This window comes from Pogonomyrmex barbatus, unplaced genomic scaffold (assembly GCF_055798465.1).
Source record: "Pogonomyrmex barbatus isolate J1 unplaced genomic scaffold, ASM5579846v1 scaffold1, whole genome shotgun sequence".
Classification (NCBI taxonomy): Eukaryota; Metazoa; Arthropoda; class Insecta; order Hymenoptera; family Formicidae; genus Pogonomyrmex; species Pogonomyrmex barbatus.
Genome location: NW_028297098.1, coordinates 16,529,034 through 16,546,939, shown reverse-complemented (window position 1 = coordinate 16,546,939; position 17,906 = coordinate 16,529,034). Strand labels below are relative to the sequence as shown.

The following is a 17,906-nucleotide window of genomic DNA, read 5'->3' as shown; positions in this document are numbered from 1 at the left end:
CATCCACTTACGTATGTTGATAGCGAGGGATATACGTCGAAGTCAGATCTCCAGCCAGGTCGATTTGGACGTTAATTATTTATAATAATAATTATTATTATTCTTTACACAGTTAGTGCAATTAAATTGAAACGGCGATGCGCGCGCAAGTAAAACAATCTATAATCCCCCAATAAAAACGAATTAAACAGACGTTTATCCGAGTGGAAAAGCGCACGTCGCACGGGAGTTTACGACGTAGTTAATAATTAAACCACTTCCTCGGCTAACGAAAACAGGTCGTGCCCGCAGAATCCGCCATCTCTGGGGAGGCCGAGCGCGTAGCAGCGCGAGGCTACGGGCGGAGGTGGGAAGCGCCTTTTCCACCATAAATCATGTCGGCGGAAATCCGCGCGCGCGGGACACGCGGCGGAGGCGCGGTTCAACGGTGCGGACGATGTAACCTTAAGCGGTAACCGGCTCGCGATACCGGATCGCAAAGCGCAATACAACGGACGCCATCGCCGTCGCCGGCGAACCCCCTCGACCGATGATAACGGTTTAACGATCGTCGCGTCTCTACCCCTCCCTCCTTCTCCCCAATCCCACAGAGAGAACGAAGCAAATTACATTTCATTCCTTCGCTTCCCTTATCTCCAATTAAGGGACGGAAATCAAAGTTAGCTGAGTGCTAAAAATGATGCTCCACTCGACGAAAGGAAAAAAATAGGATGCTACTTATTGCCGATGTTATTTTAAAGCAGCAATTGCTACTCCAATGTTAAGCTCTTCAACGCTGTTTCATTATATTTCTGTTTTTAACGCTTTGCGTTATGCATATTGTTTTATATTGTGGCGAAAAAAATGCATTTGCGTAATATACGCAACGAGCTCGAAAGGTAAACAAAAAACAGTAGGACGCGCCGCAAAAAAAAAATCTTGCTAAAATGAAATTTCGTGAGAGGTACTGTGACTCCCTCCCCCTGCGAATGAGGCGTCGTTGTGATATATCACTACGCTGGAGGATGGGAGGGATTGGAGGAAAAAGCGATTAATCCACCTCGTTTGCACACCACATGGCCGGCAGCTGCTTTCGCATTCGACCGTGCCCGGCTATCGAATGGAAATGAATTCCGTTCGCGTTAGTTTCCATGAGGCGAAGAGCAGGCGGTGCTCTTTGATGTAAGCGTAACCGCCACTTTCGAACCTTCCCGCTAACACTGATTTTTCCACCTCAAAGGACGGCGCGTCGTCGGCACGATCGATTGCGGCGATCTGTACACGCGCGATTGTGGGCTGAAAGGATGACAAGGCGCCGCATATCGAGCAGCACATTCCACGTAACAGTGACAAAATTATTTATTTCGATGAAAATAACATAGAAACGTAAAATACGCTAAGAGTAAAAAATAAATTAATAAAATAACAAAGAAACATTAATATATATATACAAAGTTAATAAAAAATGATAAAATTTGTATGCATATAAAGATGTTATCTCTTATTAAAAACTGATACAGCAAACTGTAGAGTTAAGTAAAGTATTAATCGAGTCAAATATTAATCGAGTTTGCTCTTTCTCGCTCGAATGCGATTAGAGATTTAATTATCAGATGGACAATCACCTCTGGCAGAGGCATACATTGTGTTGTCAGCATCAACACACGGCAGGGATACGTGGAATAAAATTGTTTGACGTATCATCTTCAAAAGAAAACTTTCATTAGCTTAATGAAACGGGTGACTCCGGCAAAAGCTAGGCCGCAGGCGCGGCTCGCATCCGGGACACAAAGGGGACGCAGCAGCGGGCAAAAGAGAGAGCGGATGGAAGAAAGACGGACGATGGGAAATGCGCCCTGGTAAAGCCCGTCGGCACTTTAATTAGAGAAATTAAATTTTCAAACGAAACACACGGCCTGACCTGCCGCCTCCCTTAGCCCTGCCGCCACGCCGCGCCGGTCCCGCTCTTTCTCTCGCAGGAGATACGATGAACAGTCAGAACGATCCATCTCCGGTAGCAAAACGACGACTGTAACGACGATAATGAGCAGAAAGAAAGCGTAATAGTGTCTCGGTTTCCGCCGCGAAACTGTCGGCAAATAATACGCGTCTGCGTGTTATTTTGCGATGAGAAAAAAGATATATACTACATATATTTATCTTAGCTAGAAAATTGCACAGCAGACGGCACAAACAAAACTTGAAGCACTGTTCGTTAACCCTGTAGTAGCGTAGAGATGATTTATGACGATCCGAAAGAGATGTCGTTTGCATAGAGTTTCTTTACAACAGATTTTGCGCGATAAAGATAAAATTATTCATTTTTCTTTTTTTTTTTCGTATCCGTATAAATACTACTTTAATTTAAGAAAGAAGCCGAGACGTCTGTAAGATCGTAGGTCATCATGAACGTGGTTAAATATCCTCCTCGTTAATTCCGCTCGAGTCTTTCTTGCCGCGATAGTTCTTTCGGAAGACGCTGACTTTCGCGCAAACAACGATTCTTCGTTCTTACCGTTGTCTCGAATGAGAAGCAGCGGCCGCGAGTTAAGTGAGCGTGGCGCGAAGGAGGCAAGGCGGAGAAACGAAAGGGTTAATTCGAAGGAAAACACCATCGTCGTGGAACGTGATATACCCGACCTTGGCAATTCGCAGACGAACCCGAACCGGCGATTCGTTTTATTCACGGTCACGAACGCCCAACAAAGTTTGTATCGCTCGCTTGAGTTTCCCGCTCGAGCTCTCTTTTTTCTCGTCTTCTCCCTCGCACCCTGTCTTCACCGACATCAAGCGTCAATAATTGACTTCGAAGTGGGTGTCGAGTAGCGAAGAATCCAGTGTAGAACGTCCGATGAACAAATGGACGTTCCACCTTAAAGAAATTAGTTTCAAAGTATTCCTCTTTAATGAGTAGTCAGACTTTTCTCCTCGATTCGAGTGACGACACTCGAAAGTCGCAAATCTCGCCACGTCGCAAACTTGAAATTTTCTGGCATTATTACTTTTAAAATTATTACTCTTCTACAGACACGATCCGTATATTTTGTGTGACTCATGTACTATTTCTGTAAAATTTTTCAATATTGTTTTCTTTGAAATCCATTAATCCATAATTTCATCGGGAGATTACGAAACATTTTACATATAAAACTATTATTTCTGAAATTCTATTAAATCAGCTTAACTTCTTTGTGCTCAAAGTCTCTTTTACAACATATAAATTTTGAAACTTTAAAATTAAATAGTAATATAATTTAATAGTTATATAATTAATTTAATTCTTTTAACAGAATTTTACCTTTCATATACAAATATGAGTTGCTAAACTTAATAGATATTTAGATAATTAGATATAAGATAGATAATTAGATATAAGAACTAAAAATGTACTAAATGTTTAAATCAGAAAAACTAATTATAAAATAAAATAATTAAAAAGTGGACATAATACAATAGATGTTTTCATCCATCAAGCAAATGAACGCTCATATACTTTCATAAATAGGCACATTCGTTCGGCCGTGGCTTGTCTGTCTTTCTACTGGTCATTTCCGGAATCACATCATAAAGCAGCGACGGGTATGCCAGGTTGAAACATTATTCAATGAACCGTGCATGTATAGCCATTACATAGTCATTCTTCTTCATCTCTGCTTACCTTTAAATCCGGAAGAGATGTCGTATGTGTGACGTGGACATGGCACAAAGTAAGAATAAGCGTGAAAGTAACGCTTATTTATGGTCTGCAAAAATCATATGCCACCGAAAGATACGAGACAGAAAAAAAAAAGGAAACATTGAACGTGACAAGAATGCTGATAAAATTAAAATATATTCATCACACATACGCTTTCAAATATCTATTTATATGAAAATAAATTTATTTACAATTCTTCCGAAATACATTCAAATTTTTCCAAGGTAGAGAAATATAGAGAGCCTAAAGTACTTTATATTTATCACATGTCGAAGCATAATTTTAAAGGTGCATGGATATTTTTACGATATGATTCTCGCCGATAATTCTCAACAAATCACAGAGAAACGGCCGTACGTGCCGTAGCGGCCATAAAGCAGTAGCCGATATTATTTCCAGAGGAAACGCGCTGGCGTGTCGACGTATTCTTATCTCCATTCGGTAGGAATATTCACTTTCAAAATGACGTCATAAATTAGACGGAACTTCGACGAGTCTTTATTCAATGAGCGACGCGTTAACCAACACGAAGAGGCCTTTATCGATCCAAGCGAGCGGGTAACGAATAGAGCCGGATAAGATAAAGAAAAGGGAGATGTTGGAAAGAAAGGGATACCGAATGGCTAATTCAAAGAGAGCTTCTATTCTCGCGAAACGTGATACTGGAACAGCGAAATGCCGTCTTTAGATATTCGTGGCAAGTACTTCGGTTAGAAGCTCATTTTATTCGCAATCTAGGTTGGGAAATAGGATTATGATCGCACTTCCTTTCGCCTTTTCTTTTCGCTCTTCCCTTCGTCTCTTCGTACATTCTGAAATAGCAGTCCCGACTATATGCATCAGTCCTTTGTGATCTGTTATCTGTATGCATTGTCTCTTAATATTAAAAAAATACGATGAATGTACATTCAACAGACAGATTTAAACATGCAAAAATATACACGCGCAGTATATAAACAAAAAAAAGTCAGTGGACAGTAAAAGGGAGAGGTAGAAATAATAAAATTGTTATTTCAATATTACAATGTGTAGAAACTTTTACACAAAAGCCGGAAATTGAAAATCACATTACGTTTCTTTCTTCTACTCTTGATTATATATACTTGAGTGAAAAACGATTCGTGAATTCAGGATTTAATGGAAAAGTTCAGCTTTGAATATACAAGAATGCTCTCTTGTATAAGAAGTTAACAGCTAACATTATTTTTATATTAAAGAGTTTTTTTGATTTTACTCTTGTAATTTGTGCGCGAATACTTTGTACAATAGACGTCCACTGAGGAGTAAATAAGGGACGCGTTATTGTTCACAGAGGTGAAAAATAGAGAAAAGAATTGCGGGGAAGATGAACACGACGCAAGGGGGAACAGCAGACAAAGAATAGGGATCACTAGGTTAATTTGAGAAATTTCGTAGGGAATGCCCAACCCAGCGTCTCCCGTTTTATTAGTATCCTGGGACGCTATATAAAGTTACCATCACCGTCTTTCATTTGACTTTTTCAGGCTATTGTTCCTTGTCACACTGCGAACTTTGTTCAAAATATTAAAAGTCTACCGCAAAAATATATATTAAGCAACTGCACTCTACAATTTTTTGCTTCAAAATTAATTTTTATTTTAGAAAAACTATTTAGTGTTTTAATATATAATATTAAATATCATTTATCGATTATCTTTTAAATTAAAAATTAACAGAAATAATGTTTATATTTAAATAATTAAGATAATTTTAAACGTAAGTAAAAGTGAGTTTGTGCTTGTATATATAAAACTTTTAAATTTTAATAATTTATAACTTTGATGCTATTGATGTCGTGACATTTCAATTCAAACAGAAGACTCCAAATTATTTAAAGAGTTTACCAATTAAATTAACAACAACATGCAGTTTCTAAGTTTACGAACCTGAAAATATTACAGTTCTATTGGTAAAGTGAAACATTGAAAAGTAGGTTATTTAATAGATAATTCATAAAATCAATTATTCATAAAATCGATAGCGTTACTACGACAAAATATGTATAACACAATTTTATAATTAATATAAACATAATTAATTTGTTGTAAAACACAAATTGGTAATCAAATTTAAATTTACAATTTATATACATGATAAATCTATTAAGATATTATCTATTAAGGTATTAATAAGGTATTAATAATTAATTTCAAAGAGAGGAAGAAAGAAGAAAGAAAAAAAAGTATTTCTTGAAAACATCAATAATAAGCTGCTAGATATATTATATATTATATATTTCATATTCAAACGAAATAAGTTACAAATAAAAATTTTACGTTAACTTTTTTTCAAACACTAAGAGGTTATATTTAGCATAAGACATTACTTTCCAGATCATCCTCGTAGCTTCACGCTCTTTCAATCCCGTTGATTAGCGTCCATTTTAAGATGTTCATTATACCGCTTCGCTCATTGTGATCACTATACTTCAACGGTTCACCTTGGTGTTCAATTTTTATCTATCCCCGCACGTATTCAATGAGCAACACGTTAACCACTGCGCGAACATCCCCCTTTTTCCTCGAACCCGACGGACGTGGGATCGGTCGGTTCGGGATAATGAAACGAGGTGAGCACGAGACACACCGGCGTCACGGGGTTAATCCAAGGAAAGGCGCTATTTTCGCGAAACATGATATCGCCACTCGTGGAAACTCGGCGGCGCGGCTCGGCGTCTAACGAGTTAGCAAGTCATTTTACTCGCGATCTCGGACACTAAACAGAGTTAACCCGTTATTATGCTGTTAAAAGCCCTCTCTCTTTCTCCTTCTTTTTCCCTCTCTCCCTCCCTCGTCACCCTCTGCCTTCTCTTTCTCCTTCTCTTTCTCTGCTTCTCTCCCCTCATTTCTTTTTGCCTCTTCCCCCGTCCAGATGCAGCCAGGAAGCCAAGTATCCTCAACGACGAAGGGGTGGTTCGGTACCGAGTAAAGAAAGAAGCCAATAACTGCGACGAGTAAAAGAAGGGTGAAGAGAGGTGCAGAAAGGAGATAGAGTAAGAGATTGGGAGAGATAAGGAAAGGAAGAGTAGTCGCTGAGGGTGGCGCAGGAAGGAAGGAAGGAAGGAAAAGGAAGGCTGCCAGAGCTCTTTGGTCTTGGGTCTCGGGCGGTAACTCGATTTGTCGCCCGTCTTGAGCCAGATGGATCGGAAGTAGACGCGAACGCCGGCCGCATTTCAAGTAGACTATATCCCGCCCGGGCGCTCTGTACGCGTACGTGTACACGTGTCTGCGCTTGTATGTACGTGTACGTTTCGCGTATTTTGTGTCGTGCAGCCGCACACGACAGTCCGGCGAGGATCTATTCCGTCGGACCAACAACTGACGACGACGACGACGAGAGGATGACTATTCCTCTCGTCTCCCACCCGGCCCCGTCGAGGACCGGACAAACTCGGTTTTACCGTCGAATGCGCGGCCGTACTCGCCAAGCGAAATGGAATGAGGATAAGATGGCGGTAGGACGGTAACGTCCTTAAAGCTGGCGTGGCCGATGGTTACAGGATCGCGACGGTGACGTGTTCCGGTGGATCAGCATAGCCCTTGTCCCGTGTCCTTCCGGGACAGAGACTGCTCACGTACGTCGGAAGCTCCTTAAAAACGTGTTCGCTGTACAAATGAATGGCACGTGAAATCCGGTAATCTCGCTCTGACGATTGAACTCCGTTTCAATGCGAGAAACACATTCTCGATTTCGTCGAGAATATAAAAAGGATAATTAAGCGTCTAACATCTTGCAACAATATTGCCTAAGCTTGTGTAACGGTTCTTGCTCTAGAATTGTCTGCAACCTGTTTACTAAAATAATTCCCCTAAAAATTTCCCCTTTTTCTTCACGCTCTCTTCCCTTCATTTCTATTCGTGTTTAATGTAGCTTGCAAATCACTTAAATAATGGTTAACGTTATTACGGGACGATTCTATATGAATTCTTGTATCTCGATGCAACATTGCGGCGTATCCCTTTTCGATTATAGTTGGTTAATTCCAATCTCTCTCCCGTATCGGATTCGAGACATCGCAATCTCCTGAGCTGTCCGCTAGCGATATCAGTGGCAGATGTTCCGGGCAATCGCGCCAAGCAGAGAAACCGGTTAGAGAGATGGTACCGAGAGATAGCAAACAGATCTGTGTCTTCGCTTGTCAGTCGGCGCGAGCTGAGCAACACATTGTCGCATGCTGATTAAGATATATCGCGTACACTTCGCGAAACCACTGACGCAAATTCGGTGTTAAATGCGACGTTAAATCTCGTCAGCAATTTCGAATAATTGACTTGGATTTAAAAATCCCATCAAAGATTTTTAATTTAAAAAACACGAGATATAATATAATAAAAGCGTATAAAATACGAACATATTTCTACATTAATATTAATAATCCATTAATGAAGTTACATTTAATTAAACTTTTACCTGCGTTAGAAATAATATTGGATTATTCTCTGCATACGGCATACTACGCATATTATCATATTATTTGTCCCAAAGCAAACTTCAAAGGGTGCTTTCTCAATTTTGTTACAGCATGCCCGATATAAAAGCCGGCCAACGTGACGCTAAATATGGCCTACAAATGCAATGTTTGCGACATAGACCGCGAGCTGGACCGTGCGTCACAAACGACCGTGCAGTCCCCGTGTATCACAACAATTGGATTATCGTTCGCTAATTAATGCCGTTGCATTTCGCGGAGATCGAGTTAGCGCGGCCGGTGGCGATGGTGGAAACGGGAAAATCGAGTTTCGCGCCGATAGAAAATACGAGGTGCGGGAAGAACGCGCGGATCTGTGCCGCACGGCCGGGTGGTAGGTAGCGGAAGATAGCTGGACCATAGATATATGTATATGTACGTATATACATATGTATATACATACGTATGTACATGCAGAGCGGCACCGAGACACACACGGGATATCACGAGACGACGAGAGTACCAGGGGTGCCATTAGCGGGGTGTGTTTTGCGCCCAGGTCGCGCGATCAACTGCGAGGTTCTCTTCGGCAAAGGAGAACGAGGCCAGAGGAGGAGACGGAGGAAGGATGGGGGAGAGAAAGACGAAGAACCCTCTATTGTTACCGCTTTACCCGGCATGCATATTTAACGCCCGCGTTCTCTCTGCCTCATCTCCCCCTCTCTCACCCCCTTTTCTCCCTACCCCCTTCGTTGATACACCCGCGCGCACGGATAAGTGTAAGGCATCCGCATCCCAGGCGCCGATAATTCCGAGCAGCCATTTGACTGGGCCACGAGAAACCGTGAGCAGGATTTCGATTTTTAGATTTACTACGAAATCGGAATACCAAGTAATTGATTTATCAGTCAATGGATGAATCAAGAATAACTTAATTTATATCGGATAATTACGACTGTAAGAGCACCGAAAGTTCGCATCTTGAACATATCGCTCCTCTTATCCAGATAATTACTTAAATAATTAGTAAAATATTTAGGAAATTAAATAATTAGTAAAATCGTATCTTGCTACATAAAGAATTTTGCACATTATGAATTATAATTATCATATTAATAATTTAACCGATTTATTATTATGTATAAAACATTTTTCAATTTTAAAATATTATTTTCAAACCCATTGTGTTTCACTTCTTTAATAAAACGTTGTTTCTGAATTTTGCTTTGTCGCGTGCGCTCACAATATTTCTCTTTCTCGTCTGTTTTCTTACCTTCTAACCATGGGATGACGCTGGGAATTCTTGCTCCAAAGGTGCCGAAAAATTCATCAAGAAAAGTATTCCGCTCGGCCATCTTTTTTCGATCGCCTTTTTCACCGCCGTGACCCGCTATTGATCTTTCATTTCCGCGCTCAAGCGCAGCGCAGACAGACGGAAAACATTTGCGAACGGCGGAAACTTAAATTGACTCTATCGGGGGAGTGTGGGAAAATGGGAAAAAAAAAATGGTGGGAATACCGCGCGCAGCTCGACAGCGTGGGCTTCGCTTTCCGACGCTTTCCGACAAATTCGCATACCCGTTATAATTTTACGTGGCCAGCCACTTCACCGAGAAAGAACTCCCGCGCTGCTTACAGACCGTATTTGCATATTCAACACTCGCATTCTCTTTCGCGGCTTCTGCTTGCTCACGAAGCCCTTTCCCTTCTAGCTGCCTTTCCCTACCCTACCCACCCTCGCTCGTTTCTCTTGCTTTAATTCCCTCGTCCCGAATCTCGGCTGCAAGCGCGCGCTGCATATAGGCATGCCCAGAAGTTTATTCTTACTGAGAAACTTTGACGAATCGAGTTGCACACGATGAAACCTATTGTATTTGTTAAGAGTACCGCAGGCAGCTATTCTTCGTCTTTAGAATGGATGAGATAGGTTTAAGAAATATAATTCTCTGGGATTGTTGAAATAAAGAAATATACATATAGCACTTGGCCTATTTGTACGCGAAAGGGAAAAGCTTGTAAATGAGGGAAAACTTGTTGGCATTATTTTCATAGTTTCAGTGTTAGAACCTTTTAGACTAATTGTTCTAATTATGTTAAAATAGAAAGAATCTTCTACATTCTCATGTCAAAACAATCATGTTTTTCAACAACAACATATTTTACTTTTGTCAGAACAATCATGTTTATTACACATATTTTTTTTATGATAAATACACAAGTTATTATATGGCAAACTTCATATTAAATCGATGAAAACATAATAGCAGTAAAACAATTGCATGTACGTAATTTTAAACACCGACAATAATTGCAATTAAATACATCAAAGTTTGTCCACACATATTTTAAAGAAATATAAACATTATGTAGAAGATTACTTACAAATTTCTATTTTTACAAACAACTTGCTTTTATTGCCGGTATTCATTGCGCAATAAATCACATGTGTTTACATACGCGCGATAACAAATGTCAAGCATGCCTTAAATATGAGCCATGTCTCATACGTTTAATTTTAGTCACTTTATTATTAAAAACTACTATTATTGCGCAAAGCAGCATGTTATATATAGTATCAGAAATCTCTCTTTTAACTAATAATATTCTTCGTCACTTTAATTTAATCTCTCATGAAAAATATTAACACAAAATTTTGAGACGTTTAAAAATTTGCTTAGTTCTTTTTAAAGTAGTATTTCTTGTTTTCAGTATTTATTCGATTTAAATAAAATTGAAAGATAAGAATTGTTATAAAAGAGATATTTTGTAGTATCTTCTCCATTTGTCTTATAATAAATATAACGCAATGCCAATCTGTTTTTTGTGCCAACAAACTCCAGTCTCTTCTACACTCAAGTTTTTTCTAAATATCATGTTTGAATGTTAGCATAAGAGATTACACTGCTTGTTTAATTAACTGCAATTAACTGCTATTTTTAATTTAAACATAATAACGGTAAACATAATAATAATTTTACGAAGTTGACTTTGATTTTAATCAATCGACTTAAACCGTAACATTAATTATCGGTTATGTTAAGTAATAATCATCCTAACATAATAACATACGAACAATATTAACTGTTAGATTAATATCATTAATATGTATGAGTGTTGATATTAATTAAACCGAGTGAGAGATCAAATTCATCTGTTCATGAGATTATTCCCAACTCTATGCCCATGTTCGGAAAATTTTATTATATTCGAAGCAATCCGCGGACAGCTTGACTGACGTATTCTGGAGCACGTGAGCCGTGCACAAGACACCTGTCACGTATTCTCACGTTTTTTTTTGCTCTCGGAATAATCTCTTTTCCGCATTGCGATCGAACGACGTCGGTGACCTGTTCATTCTCCTCAGTCTGGTCAGGTTTCACGTCCTTCACGTGGTGCCAATGAGGTATACTATCTCGTCACGCATAAAATTGCGAAATTTTACTTACAAATTAGACGTATTTTCTATTACATAATTTATTGCTTCGGAAATTATTTAAGTTGGCGCGAGTTAAAAGTTTGGATAAGTAAAATTTCCAAAACGGTCGATTAATTCCAAATTTTTATTCTATCTCGCATTTCCGCAGCCATTGCCTTTTGACATTTATTTTGTGTATCCCATTGGAAAATGATACATGCACTTCGACATAACAAACACGGAAAAGTAATTGGTATTGCAAATATTTGTCTGACACCGAAACGGCATATTACAACTGTTTTTATATGGATTTTATAGGGGATGCGGCTTCGTGTCTCCCGAGATTATAAACGCGGCAGCGGAACAACAGAATTCAATATTGTTGCGCGTATAACATTCGATTAATCATACGGGACGGCCGTATTCCGACGGAGTGAATGATCGTGTTGCCCGTACCGCTAGCCCGGCGGCCCATATTATTTGATCATTAGTACCGTTAATTATGGATCTCCGCGCTTTGCGTTCGCGGCACAGCGATGGACCCGCGGGCGCGAACCGCGTTCGTGTAACGCTCGCGATTTTCATTATCATTTCCAGGACAATCCGGGTCGCATAACGAGCCAGATAATATGAGAAAAACGTCGTTCCCGTCATTGCCCCGTCGGGAGATTGGCATGTCCACTCAAAATTTTACCCCAATTCGCGCAATATCACGCTGAACGGATGCTCGTTAGTGGCGAGTTAATTAGAAATACCCATGAAGATATTTCACTAAATTTGCCCTCGCTCGTCGGAGTATGTAATTTTAATAAGATCCTCGTACATCTGATGCCGCGACGTGGATGCTACGCGTTTCCTATATATTCTTTCGTGAATTTCAAAATAATCCACTTTTTTCCATTCTAAAGAGTAATTATTATTGTAGAGTTTAATTTATTCAACAGAGATTTATCCCAACAATTCGTTCAGGTCAAACAATTTGTACGATGTTTAGTATTAAAATTATTTTTTACTCTCTAATTATTATTAGAAAAGGTTCACGGCTTTTGATATTCTATACTCAGTTACGTGAATTGATTTCCAGCGGATCGACCCGTCTTTTTAAGGAATTACTCGCGCATAAATTTTCTTCTCGAACGATTCCTCTCCGTGCTTCGCACTCATCTTCGAGGAGACAATGATATTTGAAGGAGGTTCTTTCGTTCGTCGATGAGGACACCCGACAACGATGTTGCATTGCGCTTCGTCGTTCATATGCACTTTGTGCCGGAGTCTCTATAACTTCGCAGAACGCGATGAACGATGTTTCTTAGAGAATCTGAGAATTCTTGCTCTCCAATTCTCACAAAGAGTTCTTCCGTGTCGCAATAATGTGTAAATCGTAAAAGAAAGCCCATCGTGCGATGACGACGGATCCTTTGACGCGCACGGACCTCGTTATTTTACACTCATCATATATTTTTGCGTTTCGCTCACAAAGCTCATGCCTCATCTTCGCTTCTCCGTTTCACACCGTTCGGCATAATTCCGCAAGCGGACTTCTTGGATATCAACTCGAGTCTCTAGCTCGTCTTAAAAATATATTTCTGTAGTAAAATCTCATTTTTAATATATTTACTTTATTCTTTTGGAAGTAATTATACGATTGAATTTTATATTAAGATTCTTCAATTTTTGATAAAATCAATCAAATTTAAAGTTTATTCTTTAATTGCATTATCAACATCCTGTAAAATGTTCTAAAAATCTCTTATCGGTGTCATAAATTTTGAATTCAGTTTTTATCCTTTAATAATGTTCTTTTATCGAATTATAGTCGATTTTAAGAAAATATTATATCTGACAAATTTAGCTCTTCCTTTCTCCCTTTCCTCTTTTTCTCTCTTGCAACGTTTTTTCCAGAGATCCTTTCAATTGGTCGCGATCTTTCATACCAACTATTATTCGAGTCATGCGCGCGAAAGATAGATTATCGAATTAAATTTCATTGTCTTCCGGGGAATATCCTCGTCACGCCTTCTCCGTCATCTCCTTAGCAGTGGAACGTGTCTCAAAGCGAGGTGCAAACTCCGCTGATGAACTCTAGCCGCCTGAGCCACTTATAGAGTCCTCGATCCCTTATCCATCCGAAGATTTACGCTTCTTCCGATTACTTTCGTGCACAGATTATCCTCGAATCGCATTTTAACATTAAACACACTTACAAAATACATGATTTGATAATATTAGCATAGAATATATATATATATATATATATATATATATATATATATATCATGACTCAACATTAGTTTATATTTGCCAAATAATATTACATTTTAAATAAGACAGACAAATAATTCAGATAATCACAAAATAAATAATTATTAATACTAGAAAGTAAATCAATCTGCTTTTATTTTGTTCTTTTCAAGTTATATAAATATTAGTCACGTCCAATTTGTCGCACTAATGGTCAAAATATTATCGGCTTTTTCTCAAGTACTCTCTCTACATTTATACAACGTCGAGTCCTTTTACATTTCAGCACTCGTCTCATCGTGAAATCGAGGAACGTTAATTCCACATCAGATCAAACGAACGGAGAGCCAAATAGGAGAGCGATAGAATCGAAACGAGCGCGAACTCCGCGCGAAGAACTCTCGTAAAAGTTATCGCGGCTTCATTATCACAGGAGGCAGGAAGGAAGGAAGGAAGGAAGGAAGGAAGGGGTCCGTTTGACGTAGGTGGAACGTCGATGGGCAATGAAGGTCGGAAGGATGCGGCGGGTAACCAGAAGTCGACTATTTCGTCCCCCTGGTACCTGCACTCGAAAGCACTTTAGTTGTCGTCGCGGCAATGGTAGAGAGGGAAGGGGAAGAAGGGGATTCAGCCACGTGCACATCTACCCGCCACTCGAGAACGAGACTCAAAGAGTTCCCGCTCGGAACACGACGAAAGCCGCAACTCGCGAGAGTCGAAGCTGCACTTGTCACGAAACGTGTGCGACGTGTACGGTACGCGCGACGAACGGTCGATGTAACGTCGATGCACTTAGGCGAACTCTGTTCGCCTTTTGACGGACGTAAACTTTTAACGAATGACCGGAGTAGATGGAGGAGGAAAGAGCCGGAGAACTCTCTCCCCTACGGTCGCAAAATCGCACGAACGACCCGTATTCCCGTAGTCCGTTATGAACGTCTCGCACAGGGACACGTGGTTGCTCGTGACCGTACACACATACACACGTACATAAAATCCGCAGGGGCGAGCGAACGCAGCATGGAGAACGGAATGTAACGCAGGTGGGACTGAAGACAAATAGCCGCGCTCGAAGCCACGCTTCGCGCAACAGGCTCTGGAGTTACGGTACGTATCAGGTAATACGATTCTTATACGGTGGATGAAGATCTCGTGTTTTGTGAAGGGTGAGTGCCTTGCGTGCTCTTGTAAAACAAGATTGAATTATGCTTTACGCGAACATCTCGTCGTATCGCTAATATCAGACATCAATAAATACTACCATAGTACTAGTATCGATCAGGGCACTCTACTGCTGCTAAATTTACATTTACATTTGATGAAGAATTTCCAAAGAAATATTTTTTAAAATTAACAAAAACATATCACGTGACAAAATTCAAAGGAGAGATAATTTTCACACTGACATTAAGAGATATTGTTCAAGATGTCATCAAACATGTATGTAAATAATAATATATAGCTGTGATGTATGAAATATTCTCATGAACGTACGTTTTGGAGGATTTACGTATTACTACTGAAGAAGAATGTTAAACAAAGCAAAACGCGTAGCTGTAACGCGTAGTTTCCAGTTTTGTTGGAATTTGCGTGACTGTATCACTGCGAGAAAATGTTACGCATTATACGTTTTCCCGGCGCGACCTCGATATATCACACGACATGACAATTAGCAGCCGCATTATGTAGTTGTTACATCCATGCATAATTCAACAGTATCAACGCGGCCGCGATATATCATTCGTCACTTGATGAAGCTATCCTTGAAATAAAACATCGCGAACGCGAAGCGGCCGCAACGTTGCGTCGGAAGCAATTTCGTGTGGATGAAGCAAGTTAAATGGAGCCGGATGAAGAAATACTTTTCGACGCCGTCCGACAGACGATCGCGGTTGGAAACGGAAATTTACAGAAACGCATTCCGTAACTCTGCACTTCCTCATTGTCACGTAAATATTACAACCACTATATTAATAAAATATTGCTGTGCAATAAACGTGTAAAATAATTTATATTAATTAACAGATAAATGTTGCTTTATGTCGATTTTGTTACTTTACTATTATATGGTGTATCTACATTTAAGATTTGATTAAGCAAAATTTTTTTATCTTCTTAAAATTAATTTTCAATTTGCGCAGATGTACTCTCGTAGGTAAACATTCTTTCTGCAAACGATAAAAATATACGGAGCCATAGGGAATGAACTTTCAATCTAGCACGAACAGAATGTTCCTGATATCTCGCGATATTTACACGTCGTAAAATGGAGAAGAGACCCAGAGAGAACCATGAGCACATAAATTTACTCTCTCAGGCTACGCTAGCGCGAGGCAGGCAACACACTGACATAGCTGTATCAGCGGATCGAACAACTAGAGCGATAGATTCATGAAATTATCGCTCTACTTTCGGTATGCGTAACTTTCGTCGTTAGTGCGCTGCCGGGCGAAATTCACCGTTCGACGAAAATGGACCGCGGAAATGAATCAATTCGGATGTTTGTTATGCGCGCGTGCCCACGCCTCGACGAAACGTACGAAATTTTCTTCATTAATTCCACGGGAGGATTCATTACCGTTTAAACATTCATGCCTGATCTCTGCACGCTTGTTTCATTAATTTCATCCAGGAACAACATATTCTCGTATTTACGTGTGTTAGTACGATAAACAAACTCTTTTAAAATTTTTATTTCAAATCGTCGCTGCTATTTGCGAGAAAATATTTACTGCATTTTTTTTTTTTTTTAAGAAAATATTTAGTCCCTGTATTTTATTGCACTTCCATCATTTATATTCCGCTGTAATATTTCTCTATGACGCTGTAATAAACTGTCGGTAGGTTTCAGTATGTTTCTTAAGAAGGTGTAAAATTAATTTCGTGAGAACTCGCGATATTGCGTTAAAATTGACAGAGACATGTAAATAAAATGGAGATAACAGTCAGCTATCTCAGTTATTTCGCGTAGTTGTAATAATAATTCTTATTCATCTCGCTATGGAGTCCCAGTAGAATAGTTCGTTTATGTTCAGATCATCTACGCAATGAGACGGTTTGGCAGTTCCACTTCTTCCATCTTTCTAAACACGAGAGATATATTTTTCTTGTTTTTGCAATATTAAAAGAGAGCTGCATAAATTATATATATATATATATATATATATATATATATATATGTGTTTGTCAAATAAAGAAGTTAAAAGTACGCCTACTTTAGTTTTATTGATAATAAAGGATACGCAAATAGAATGCTGATTACATTTTGATATTAATATCTTTCTAACTTTTCATATCTTTTAATGAAATCTGTTATTAACAACAACAATTTCTTAAAACAAAAGATAACAATATACATTTTTTTAAATTATATTTAATTATGTAGAATTATATAAATAATTGATTGTTAAAATTTTTTCATTATTTCTCATCACATTTTATATCTCTGCAATTAGAGAGGGAAGCAAGCAATATTTTTTAGTTCAATATTTCCCTGACGGTGCTGCATCGTTGTACCTTTGACTACAGTTTATTAGCAATAATAAAACATACCTCGCCGAGTCGAGCTGAGGGGGCTCTGTCACTCGATTCGTCTGATTTTGTCGAGAGCTTGTTTGCTCGCTCGCTCGCTCTCGTTCCGCGCATCACGCGTCCGCCTTCCGACGCGGCTCCTACCGCTTTAATTAGATTTTCAATTAGATTTTAAAATGTGTACCGAGCTTCGAGAGCAACCAGCTTTGTCGGTGGCACGCGTGGAAGTAAATTACTTTCAGCGACGATTACCTGGCGCGTCGATTAAAGCGGCTGTCTCTCTTTCTCTTCCTTCTCGCTTCTCCGCTTATCTCTAGCCATCTCTCTTCTCTCTTCCTCCTCCTCCTCCTCCTCCTCCTCCTCCTCCTCCTCCTCCTCCTCCTCTTCCTTCTCTTCCTCCTCCTCCTATAACTCTCTCACGCAATACACAGACGCATACTAGCGAAAGCGCACATGCACTTGTTACCGCACACTGTCGCACGTCGCTCTCGCTCTTCACACGCGCTCTGTTTCCGCATCCCGTCCCTCGTCACCGTCGCCGCCGTACCGCGCCGCGCCGCGCTTGTCGACGAGGGCCCTTCACGAATGCACACGATTACCGTGGCTTCGCCGGG

The 17,906-nt window shown here is 39.7% G+C and overlaps 1 long non-coding RNA gene across 2 annotated transcripts in view; it reads right to left on the bottom strand.

Annotated features, from left to right (window-relative positions):
* Positions 1 to 17,809, bottom strand: part of LOC148938181 (uncharacterized) — a 30,227-nt gene extending 12,418 nt beyond the window's left edge. Inside the window, exons 1-3 of one of the 2 annotated variants that reach the window (XR_016141164.1) lie at positions 17,545 to 17,809; positions 17,314 to 17,438; positions 16,714 to 16,844 (exon numbers count right to left, since the gene is read on the bottom strand). This is a non-coding gene — a long non-coding RNA (uncharacterized LOC148938181). Of the gene's footprint in view, positions 1 to 16,713; positions 16,845 to 17,313; positions 17,439 to 17,544 lie in introns of those variants that run through there. The other variant, XR_016141165.1, reaches the window with a different exon arrangement.
* Between the last annotated feature and the right edge of the window lie 97 nt (positions 17,810 to 17,906).